Source organism: Peromyscus leucopus, chromosome 2, assembly GCF_004664715.2.
Source record: "Peromyscus leucopus breed LL Stock chromosome 2, UCI_PerLeu_2.1, whole genome shotgun sequence".
NCBI classification, from domain to species: Eukaryota; Metazoa; Chordata; class Mammalia; order Rodentia; family Cricetidae; genus Peromyscus; species Peromyscus leucopus.
Genome location: NC_051064.1, coordinates 146,892,103 through 146,904,290, shown reverse-complemented (window position 1 = coordinate 146,904,290; position 12,188 = coordinate 146,892,103).

Below are 12,188 nucleotides of genomic sequence, written 5' to 3'. Positions count from 1 at the left end.
GGGTCTGGCTGATGTTGTGGCTTTTAGTGTTTTGGTACTAGGGACCTAACCCAGGGCCTCATGCAAGCACTTCAGGACTGATTTTGTGACTGAAGTACAATGTTCAAAGGATACGGTTTACAAGCAAGCTGAAAGATTAAGTAAACATTTGACATTACCTTAAATGGCTGGCAAGACAGTCAGTGGGTAAAGGTGCCTGCTGACAAGCCTTACAGCCAAAGTTTCATCCTAGGGCCCAACATGGTAGAAGAGAACAGATTTCCAAAAGCTGTGACACTTGGGCATGCCTGTGCACACACACTCACACAAACATACACAAATAAATGTTATAAAATTATTATTAAGTAAAAAAGAGAGGGAGAAAGAGAGCTAGTTTACTATTTCTCTTAAAAATTTCCTTTTATAGCCAAGTGGTGTTGGTTCATGCACTCAGGAGGCAGAGGTAGATCTCTGTGAATTTGAGACTAGCCTTATCTACAGAGCAAGTTCCAGAATAGCCAAGACTACACAAAGAAACCCTGTCTTGAAAACAGCCCACACAAAAAATTCTTTTTTTTTTCTTTTGGTTTTTCAAGACAGGGTTTCTCTGTGTAGCTTTGCGCCTTTCCTGGAACTCACTTTGTAGACCAGGCTGGCCTCAAACTTACAGAGATCCACCTGCCCTTGCCTCCTGAGTGCTGGGATTAAAGGTGTTCCACCACCACCACCACCACCACCACCACCACCACCACCACCACCCCTCCCCCCACCTCCCCACACTCCCACCCCTGCCAAAAAATTCATTTTGTAAATGAAGCTATAAGACTATTTATTTATGTGTTTCTGTGTGGTTTTGAACAAATTAATCAGTTCATTTTTTTTCAAGACAGGGTTTCTCTGGGTAGTTTTGGAGCCTATCCTGGAACTCACTCTGTAGCCCAGGCTGGCCTCAAACTCACAGAGATCCGCCTGCCTCTGCCTCCCGAGTGCTGGGAATAAAGGTGTGCACCACCACCACTCGGCTAGTTCATCATTTTTTATCCCAACAACAGTTCATAGATGGGAAATGTCTCTGAATAATCTTTGAAAGTCACAGGGATTCCATAATCAATCTCTCCTAATTTGCACCTTTTTGGGTCAAATTTTTTGTAGACCTATTTTATATACTAAATAATTAATAGAATCTCCTCTTTTTATCTTTTCAGGAGCAATTTGAAATCCCCAAGAAGGCAAAATTTTCTTCTTCAAACATTTTTTCTAAAGTATCTGCATTTGAATCAGCTAGTAAAATATGGTCCATGTAATGATAAATTATGGATTTAGGAAATTGTTTACATATTACTTTCAATAGCTGTCATACAAAATATTGGTACAGGGTTGGGCTATTTAACATTCCCTGTGGGAGAATCCTCCATTAATATCTCTTAACCGGCTGAGAATTATTATAAGTAGTGAAGATTTACTGTGAAGGTAAATCTTTCTCTGTCCTTTTCTTGCAAGGGTATTGAAAAGAAACAGTCTCTTAAATTGATAACTATAAGAGGCCATCCTTTAGGTAACAGAGTAGGCAAAGGAATTCCAGATTGTAAAGAGCCCATTGGCTGAATTACTTTGTTAATTGCTCTTAGGTCTGTTACCATTCTCCATTTACCAGATTTCTTTTTAATAACAAATACAGGAGAATTCCAAGGGCTGGTTGATTCTTCAATATGCTGAGAATTTAACTGCTCTTGTACCTGCTCTTCTTTCTTCTTCTTCTTCTTCTTCTTCTTCTTCTTCTTCTTCTTCTTCTTCTTCTTCTTCTTGTACCTGCTCTTCTAAAGCCTGCAGTTTCTCTGTTGTTAAAGGCCATTGTTGAACCCATACAGGCTTATCTGTTAACCATTTTAAAGGTAGAGCGGTTGGTGTCTTTGAAAGATCAGCAGTTGTTGTATGTTGTTCTTGTGCATCTGGATGGCTGGTGACGGTTCTTTATAATAATACCTCCTAATATTTCTCTCATAAATGTGTTAGTTTATGGTTTGTTTCTGAGGTTAGAGGAATGTTATTCTGAGTATTCCATTGTTGTAATAGAGCACAGCCCCATAAGTTCATAGCTATATTAGCCACATATGACTTTAATTTTCCTCTCTGTCCTTCTGGACCTATACATTCAAGCCATCTTGCACTCTGTTTCACTTGCAATAATGTTCTAATCCCTAACAGCTGAACATTTACCTACTGAAGAGGCCAATTTAGATGCCAAAATTCTAGTGCAATAATGGTAACATCTGCATCTGTGTCTACTAAACCTTCCAAGAGAATGTCATTTATTTATATTTTTAATTTTGGTCTTTGTTCATTTATAGAAGTTTGCCAAAACATTTGCTTTATGGTTTCTCCTGAATTTCCTGTTTTCTCTGCTACAGCTGTTCTACCACCCCAAGCAGCCTGGCTGTTTCCAGTGTAGCCTTGAACTTATAGAGAGCTGGATGGATCTCTGCCTCCAGGCGGCTAGAATTAAAGGCATGTGCTACCACTGCCTGACCTCTATGTTTAATATAGTGGCTGTTCTGTTCTCTGACCCCTAGACAAGTTTATTGGGGTACACAATATTTCAACCACAAAGGAATGCTGACAAAGTTCAAGTCAAGGGTCACAAAGTTTGATTCATTACACAGGGAGGGTCTGTTGTGGAATATTACTTAAACTATATAAAGTTTTTTACATTTGTTTATGCTGCATTTGTTTAACAATGGAAAGATATGTTGCTTTGCCTGCCTAAGGTACCTGACTGGTCTAATAAAAAGCTGAATGGCCAAAAACTAGGCAGTAGAGAGATAAGGAGGTCTGGCCAGCAGAGATAATAAGGAGGAGGAATCTAGACTTGAAAGGAGAGAGAGAACAAGGGAGGAAGAGAGGGAGATGCCTAAAGCCAGCTAGCCAGGTAGCAGCCAGCCAGCCAGACACAGAGGAAGCAGGAAAGTAGAACATACAGAATAAAATAAAGGTAAAAAGCCCCAAGGCCAAAGGTAGATAAAGAGAAACAGGTTAAAATAAGTTATAAGAGCTAGTGGGACAAGACTAAGCTAAGGCTGAGCATTCATAATTAATAAGTTTCTGTGTCATGATTTGGGAGGTGGTTGGCGGCCCAGAGAAAGCCTGCTAAAAGTATCAGTACTTGCTTCAACAGACACTGCTCAGAAATGGGACTATTGTCACCATATAGGCAAACTTAATGGTGGTTTTTGTTATTTGGGTGGAGATTTTTGATTCTCAATTGTTAAGAAATGTGAACCAGATTTGGAAGGGATACATGTCCCTTGAACTTTCCTGGTCTTCGTATCCCACCTGTATCTGTAAGATACCCTTCAGGCTATTTTGAAGGAAGTCAGTTTTAAATACATAACATTAATTTTTAGTCTTGCCAAAAATGAAACGAAATCACGTAAGAGAAAAGAAGTTAAAGTATTTATTTATTTTATCTGTATGAATGTTTTACTTCCATGTATCTCTGTGTACTACACACTTGTCTGGTACCTGCTAAGGCCAGAAGAAGACAGCAAATACTATGCAACTGGAGTTCAGGAAGGTTCTGAGCCACCATGTGGGTGCTGGATTAAAGGCATGTGCTACCACTGCCTGACCCAGGGTTCTCTGCAAGAGCAGCCAGTGTGCTTAACTGATGAGCCATCTACCAGTCATCTCACCTTAACTACATAAAAAAGGTTGCTAAGGACTGGAGAGATAGATGGCTCAGTGGTTAAGAGCACTGACTGCTCTTTCAAAGGACCCAGGTTCAATTCCCAGCACCCACATGGCAACTGTTTGTAACTCCAAGATCTGACATCCTCACACAGACATACATGCAGGCAAAACGGCAGTAATAGGAGGGCACTGTTGTAGACTAAGTTGTTGCTTTAGACCCCAACAAATTGAGCTAAAAATCAAAATACAGACTAGGAGCAGCTAAATTCTAGGACACTTGCCTACTCTGAACAAGACCTTAAGTTTGATTCTCAGTATGGGAGGGGGGATATATTCTTGCTAAGATTTCTCATCACTGAATTCAAAATAAGATGTTTATCTGAACTTCTCAGAAATCAAGATTGGAGAGAGAGATTTCTCAAAAAGGCTAGCTCTGCTTAGCATGATCATGAAGTTCCCTCTGCCTTAATTCTTACACAAGGTAACCTGAAGTGGCCTGATGTTGACTAACCAGTTATTTTTCTATTGTTGTATCCTTGTCTTTGATTTACAAGGCAAGCAACTTTGACATGACAAATCCTCTTTCTTTCTTTTTTGCATTTTTTTTTTGGCTAACACATAACTGTATTTTACAGAATTGAAAATAAATAAAAATGGAAATTAAGAAAATTTGTCCTTTGGAAAGAATGGTAAGATTGAAAATCAGAAAATACAGGGAAAATGTGAATTACAGAGGTGTTTGAAATATTCAGACACTTCTTGGCAACATATTCCTCTTGGCTCTAAAACAAATCTGTTTTTTTGTTGTGGAATATTACTTTAACTGTGTAAAATTTGATTATGCTACATTTGGTGGTCCAACATGGGCCTGTAGCAGAAACTTTAGATTCTTATTAATAAAATCAAACCGAGCGAGTTATTGGGTCCATGCTGGTAGATCAGAGAACAAACAATCCACAGCTATCTCACCTCGCCGATCCTCACTGTCTTGTCTCTCAGACTGGAGCCTGAGTCCTCATCTGGAATGGGTCTCAGCTGAATTACTGCTCAAAAGCCTGAATGCTTAACCAGCCACATGCTTAACAGCCAAATGCTTAACCAGGCAAAATGCTTCTAGTTTCTTGCCTCAGCCTTATATATCTTCCTGCTTTCTACCACCACTCCTGGATTAAGGCTGGCTTTCTGGATTAAAGGCGTGTGTCACCATGCTTGCTATTTCCAGTGTGGCCTTGAACTCACAGAGATCCAGAGGGATTTCTATCTCTGGAATGCTAGGATTAAAGGTGTGAGTGCCACCATTTTCTAGCCTTTGTATCTAGTGGCTGTCTGTTCTCTGACCCCAGATAAATTTATTAGAGTACACAATATTTTGGTGAACACAATACCACCACAGGGGCCTGAATTTCCACATAGAGCCTGAGAAAGCTGAAAACAAAACAAAACGAAAAACTGGCTACTGCTCCTTTAAGAGGCTCTGCCATACAGTGAGTACTTGAGTAGCCAGCAAGTAAAGTAAAAACAGCAAGCTGAGTAAAAACGCCTGCCACAGTGTGGACACCAGATTCCCAGAACTGGGGCAGTTGAATGCAGCTCTCAGCCAGGCTCAAGGGGTGTACAGCTTGGCTCTCATGGACCCAAGTGGGTGGAGCCAGCCGCCAATGCAAAGCCATGTGGCAAATTTAAGGTTTGGCTCACTGGGTCAGGAAAGGCTACAGATACACAGTAAAGATAGATTCAGATTTTTGGGGGGGACTCTAAACAGATTACAGTGTGTTTAAAAATGTATGTAGGCTTAAATAAGAAAAGAAGGGACTGGAGAGAAGGCTCAGGGTTTAAGAGCACTGCCTGCTCTACCAGAGGTCCTGAGTTCAATTCCCAGCAACTACATGGTGGCTCACAACCATCTATAAGGAGATCTGGTGCCCTCTTCTGGCATGCAGGCATTCCTGCATGCAGAACACTATAAATAATAAATCTTAAAAGAAAAGAAAAGAAAATGGGTATAGACAGTCATAGAAAAAAAGTAAATAGTTTTGTAAATAATAAAGTAAAATCTTTGAAGTAAGACTAGAGTGATATAAAAAGAAGAAAGCCACATAAAGATGGGAAATACACAGGAAGTCTATATCCTGTATGGTGGTGTGTTGACTTTGTATCTTTTGAATGTTGATGAGTGTACAACAGCTGCTGAGAGACATTGCATTGAAAAAGGGACTGCTGAATTAAACTAGCCTAGATACTTTAGGGATGCCTTAACTTTAAAATGGAATTCAGAAAATGTATTGCATTGGGGAAGAGGTTATGATTTTGTTTCACAAGAAACAAAAGGCTGTGGATTCTTTCAAGGTTAATAGAGATCAGTTTCAAGGGGTGGGGGGAGACCCCTTGAAAATCTTGACTATAAACAAAGAAATTAACTAAGAAAAACATATATGACATGTGATGTATGTATTATCCCTCTGCATGGGAACAGTTCTGGGACTGGACAACAAATGTTACAACTAATTTTTCCAGGACTTGACCATTATCTCAATTTTCCCTAAAGATACCATTGTACAACAGGAAGCAGTATAGAGAACACAATGCCCACATTCCCAAGAGGTGGAGTGAGTGGTGTTTGGTCATTCAGTGTGTTATGGATGTTTGTCATCATTTAGTGGGGATATAGGAATATAGGATAAAAAGACAACTATCAGGTGGTGGTGGTGGTGGTGGCGCACACCTTTGATCCCAGCATTCGGGAGGCAGAGCCAGGTGGATCTCTGTGAGTTCGAGGCCAGCCAAGTGAGTTCCAGGAAAGGCGCAAAGCTACACAGAGAAACTCTGTCACACACACACACACACACACACACACACACACACAAAAGACAACTATCAACCTCAAATATTTTACATTGGTATGGATTTTGGTATGTTGATATAAATTTAAAGTTATTTTTGTTATACTGTATATATGTTTCCACTTTTGTTTAAGGTATTTACCTAACAGTTCATTTAAAAATGTAAGGTAAAGTTCTAGTCCTTGAAAGCTATTATTATAAATTATTGGGATAATTAAATGCAGATTAGTAGTTAGTCATATATAATAATCAAATTTGTAGTTATGTTAGGTATGTTTTCAAGATTATTCAGAGACATATTTTAGATAGATGATCTTCAAATACTTCAAAGACCTACAGAATATGGCATTTAAAATGTTTTGTTAACATAGACCTTTTCAAGACAGTAACACATAGCTGCTCCTGGCAGCACAAATATACTTCATAAAAGGATGATGGGCATCAAAGAACCTCCATATGGAGTTTGCTTTCATTATGGCAAAGCTACCCATTTGGGTAAGAAACTTCCCTTGCTTTGACTGCTGACAGTATGCTGTACAAACTGGACCAGCAGGACACAAAGGAAAGTAACTGCCCAACTTTGCCAACACAAGGCAGGACAGTGTAAATGGGAGTTTGTGTCTTTCCAGCAACTCCTAAATGCCCATAAGCTGCTTCCCAAATTACCACGCAGAGGCTTATATTAACTATAAAAGCTTAGCAGGTAGCTCAGGCTTATTACTGACTAGCTATTATACTTAAATTAACCCATTATTCTTATTTATGTTTAGCCACGTGGCTTGGTACCATTTCTCAGTATGACATTCTCATTTTGCTTCCTCTGCATCTGGCTGGTGACTCCTGACTCCTCCCTTCCTCTTCCCAGCATTCTTAGTTTGGTTGTCCAGCCTATACTTCCTGCCTGGCTACTGGCCAATCAGCATTTGATTACACCAATTTGAGTGACAAATCTTTACAGTGTACAAGAGGATTATTCCATAGCAGGACAGTCCTTCAAAATTCCCATAAAAAAATCTGCCTGATATTCTGCAGAATACAAAGGAAAGTGTGGAGGCCCACAAAGGTTTCCTAGTGGGATCTGAGATTGCTTTACCAGCAGGGTTGCATAAGAGGATGATTGGACCATGGGCCTGGGTACCAGGTGTTTGGAAGGGTCTGCACTTGGCTGTATCTAGCAAGAGGGAGGTCTTTTGCCTTGTCCCAAAGCATTATTATAAAAAGCCCTTTTGAATAAGGTTCTGGGCCATTGGGTATTGATCCAGGTCTTTGCGTAGCCATTCTGTGTTTCTGTCTGGCTTATCTCAGCCATCTTACTATCTACAAATTTCTTATTCCTCTCTCCTCCTCATAGGAATCCTTTTAAGATGGGAGCTGGCCTCCCACAGATGGTGCCCAAACAGGGACTTAGGTGCAGAGGAGGTTGATGGAGAGCAGGAAACCATGGAAGCAGTTGGACATGTCCAGTTTTGTAGTGAAGGTTAAAGGCAGTGATATTTTATTCTTTGGGAGCTAAAACTGTAAATATAAAGCAATATAGAAATAGTTAGGCTGCAGCAAGTATCTCTCTCTGTCTAGGTTTCTTTCTTTCTCTCTTAATTTCTATCTATTAAAATTAGGAAAAATATAGGGTTAAGTATAGGAATATAGTGTGGGAAGAAACTTGTAGCAGAAAAGCAACACATATAGAGGAGCTGTGTCTTTGGTTTTCCAACTATGGGGCTCTGGACATAGACTCCTGGGGGAGAATCAGAGTCAAAATGCAAAAATACTTTGAGGAAAATAGGCTGGAGAAGACTCCTGTGGAAGCTTTTGGCCTCCTGTGGACAGCTTAGATCTGAGTCCTGAGCGGAAGGGTGAAAGTTTCCCTGAGGCGGACAAGGTTGAGACAAAACCCTCTGCTTCAGTGCCGACGGATAAAAACATTTGTTGATAACATTGTAGCATTCAGGGTCAGTTTCCTCTTGGCCATGAAGTTGAGTTTAGGAAACAGAAGTCTTGGGAAAAACTTTGTAATTTCTCTTACTCATAAAACTGGAAGCTCTTCAGGGCTCTTTTTCTTTCTGTAAGAGCAGAATTAGACTCACCTGGAGGGAACATCTATCAGAATGGGAGAGTCACCTGTAACTGCCCTAGCACAAAAATCCCCTGGAGCATTGCAAACCCTTGCTGTTAGTACTGTGTCTCTTCTTCAAGCCAGCATTTGGGAAGCAATTAGTGGAGTGCCAGGAAGCAGGCACCTCCTGGTTTGAGTCTGTTCTGGGGACACTGGGGTTCCTTCAGTCACCAGGCAGCATTCCCAAGGGCAAAACCACAGCTGAGGCTGTGCACGACCTGGGGGAAAGTTGCTGGCTGACAAGACACCAGGTGGCATGAGCCCTGGCTTGGAGAGAGCAGCAGAAGCTTTGAAATCCTCCCTGCAGTGAAAAGAGCATGGTCTAAGTCCCTAGCAGTAGCTGCAGTGGTAGCACAGGAAAAGCTGAGGCTGTGTTTGGCCATACAAAAGAGGCAGAAATGGGGACGCAAGCCCCTAACCCAAGAACAGAAAGTGGCTAGCAGAGAGCCTTAGCAACAGTAGTGGCGTCAGGGACTCTGCATCAGGGGGTAGGAAACCAGTGGGGAAGAAGGAGATCTATTGGGGAGGAAATCTCTCTGAAAAGGCTCTTCTTTCAAGTACTCTCATTTTTTCACTGACCCAGTGAGGTAGGAGAGTGAAGTCCCATGGGGTTTTTGCTTCTGGTGCAAAGTTCCGGCCTGTCTGCATGTGCAGGTGGGCGCGACCCACTCTGGGGCCAGTGCCAGGTGGGGAGTTTTGATTAGAGAACTACACCTGTGAAACAGTAATTCAGGTGTCCTAATGTGCGCTTAGGGAAGACAAAAAAACTCCCATGGCAAAAGAGCAAAAGCTTGATCTTGATTTCATACAAAAAAAAATAAATAAAATAAAATAAAATAAAAAGTCCTTTTAGGCAAGGGTGAGTCCAGATAAGGCTTTCAAATGTTCCCCCTAATTGAACAGCAAGACACTCAGGGAAATATCATGTTAATGCATATTCCAATTCCTTTTAAACAGCTTAAGGAGTTAAAAACAGCTTACTGCTGGTATAGCCAAAACCCCCAAAACACCACTTTCCCCCCAGTGTTGTTAGAAGCCTGGCCTCCCAGGAACAGGAAACAGGTGAACAAAGCTTGCCCGACAGGAGGAAATTAAAATGCTAATGTCACTGGTCAAGCCACTTTGATACCCTTTAGAAAGCAAGGGAGAGTAGTCCAACACCAAGAAGTTGCTTTAGGTGTGGAAAAAGCTTAAGGGAAAATAAGGAACCTGGGTTGTGCTTGAGATGCAAGGGAGAAACATTAGGCTAATAAAAGTCTAATAAAGAGGCATTGTTCAAAGAGCTCATGGCAGTTCTGTGTAGCTTTGCGCCTTTCCTGGAACTCACTTGGTAGACCAGGCTGGCCTCGAACTCACAGAGATCCGCCTGGGCTCTGCCTCCCAAGTGCTGGGATTAAAGGCGTGCGCCACCACTGCCCGGCAAAATGTGAGTTCAATTACAAGGTATAACCATTAACTTTTATTCCTCAGTTTTGTTTTGTTTTTCTGGAGCTGAGGACTGAACCCAGGGCCTTGTGCTTGCTAGGCAAGCGCTCTACCACTGAGCTAAATCCCCAACCCTCATGGCAGTTTTAAGATGCACCTTTAAAAAATTAAGAAGGAGGAATTGTACCCTCAGTTACCAAATGAAGCTTGATGGCTGCCTGAGCACTTGGTGCAATGTGTAGAACAGAGGAATGTCAGCTCTGATGATGCTACTCCAGAGGGGCTAGAGTGAGAGCGGCTGAGCCAATGTTGCTGATATTGAGGTTCTATCCTGCAGTATGGGGAAAGTAGGAGAATAAGGGGGCCCCCAGACTGCTGAGGAGTTTGGGACAAAGGTTTTGCTACTCTTTAGTAAAAGCAGGAACAAAACGGAGCATGGATCCATATTGCTTCTAGCGGCAAATTAATGATTGGCCCCTTTAAGAGGTTTCCTGCATATTACCAGAGGAGGAGAAAGGCAGCTTGGTTACCATGGCAACTATCCTCGCCCTGGAAGCAAGGTTCTTGGGAAAGACGGTCATAAAGTGCTGCTGTAGCTAGGACTGAAGTCTCAGCAATGTTTGTTTGAATTGTGGCACCCAGGGGAGCTGCAATGAGTTTGGGTATAGGGACAACCCCCTAGATGGTGACTGTCCACTGCTGGGCATACTTCTGCTGGTTCTGGAACAGCTGAGAGTGCCAGGCAGGAAAGGTGGCTTTGGGGCAGTGGCATTGTCCCAAATGTTACAACCCTCTAGCACTCACTGAATCCTGGGGTTTAGGGAGCTGGATACAATGACTCTAGGGTCACTGACAAATTAGGCTCTGGTTTCAAACTGTCAGTTGAAAAACTGACTCTGAACTCCAGACTTCAAAAATAAAGCAGTTTTTTTTTTTTTTTTTTTTTTTTGAGACAGGGTTTCTCTGTGTATCTTTGCACCTTCCCTGGAACTCACTCTGTAGCCCAGGCTGGCCCTCGAACTCAAAGAGATCCAGCCAAGAGATCTCTTTTAGGTGTTTGCTAAAGTTTACAAAGTAGTCCTATAGAGTGTTTGATTTTTGAATGTCAGTTTGTAAGAAGTTTAAATATGTATAGTAAATATTCATGCTAGTTGTAAATACGTATAGTAATGTTCATAATAGAATTATGTTGATATTAATGCACCATGGTTTGGTGAAGCTAAGGGAATCTTTAAGTTTGATGCAGTTTATTTGATGTGTTTGCATCAAGAATTTATTGATTAAAGATAGAGAAAATAAAAGAAAAAGAAAAAAAAGAATTTATTGATTTAAAAAAGGGCTTGGCACAGCTAAGGCTGTTATAGGTATTTTAGACCCATTTAAAAAGGACATTCCATCTTGGTCATTCTCTACTCCTTTACTGGAGGATGTGGCAGCTCTAGGGATTGCTGTGGTTGTTCCAACTGCTTGCAAGCTCTCAGTAGGGACCTGAGTCAGAGCTGAGTTAAGTTCTGTACCCCTCCTGTCAGAGGCTAGGCAACATTCTTTTTTCTAGCTTCCGATCTAAGACAGAATATGCTTGAAGGAAAATGTATCTCCATGATGGATAAGGTTTGTCTAGCTGAAGAAGATAAACTAAGGCAGACACAATCTATCTGTGGGGCCTGAGGGATTCTTTAATATATTAAGAAGTGGGAGCTTTGGAGGCCCATAGAGGTTTTCTAGTGAGATCTGAGCTTGCTTTACCCAGCAGGGCTGTATAAGGGGATGACTTGACCATATGCATGGTTATCAGGTGTGTGGAAGGGTCTGCGCTTGGCTGTGTGGCATGCTTTGATCTAGCAAGGGGGAGGTCTTTTGCCTCACCCTGTGGCATTGTTATCAAAAGCCCTTTTGAAGAGACAGAATGGGCTGATGGATTTTGATCCAAGTCCTCCTGAAGGTATCCTGTGTTTCTTTCTGTATCATCTCTGTCATCTCTGTTCTGCTACCTTTTTTTTTTTTTTTTTTTTTTTGGTTTTTTTGAGACAGGGTTTCTCCTTGTAGTTTTGGTGCCTGTCCTGGATCTTGCTCTGTAGACCAGCCTGGCCTCGAACTCACAGAGATCCACCTGCCTCTGCCTCCCAAGTGCTGGGATTAAAGGT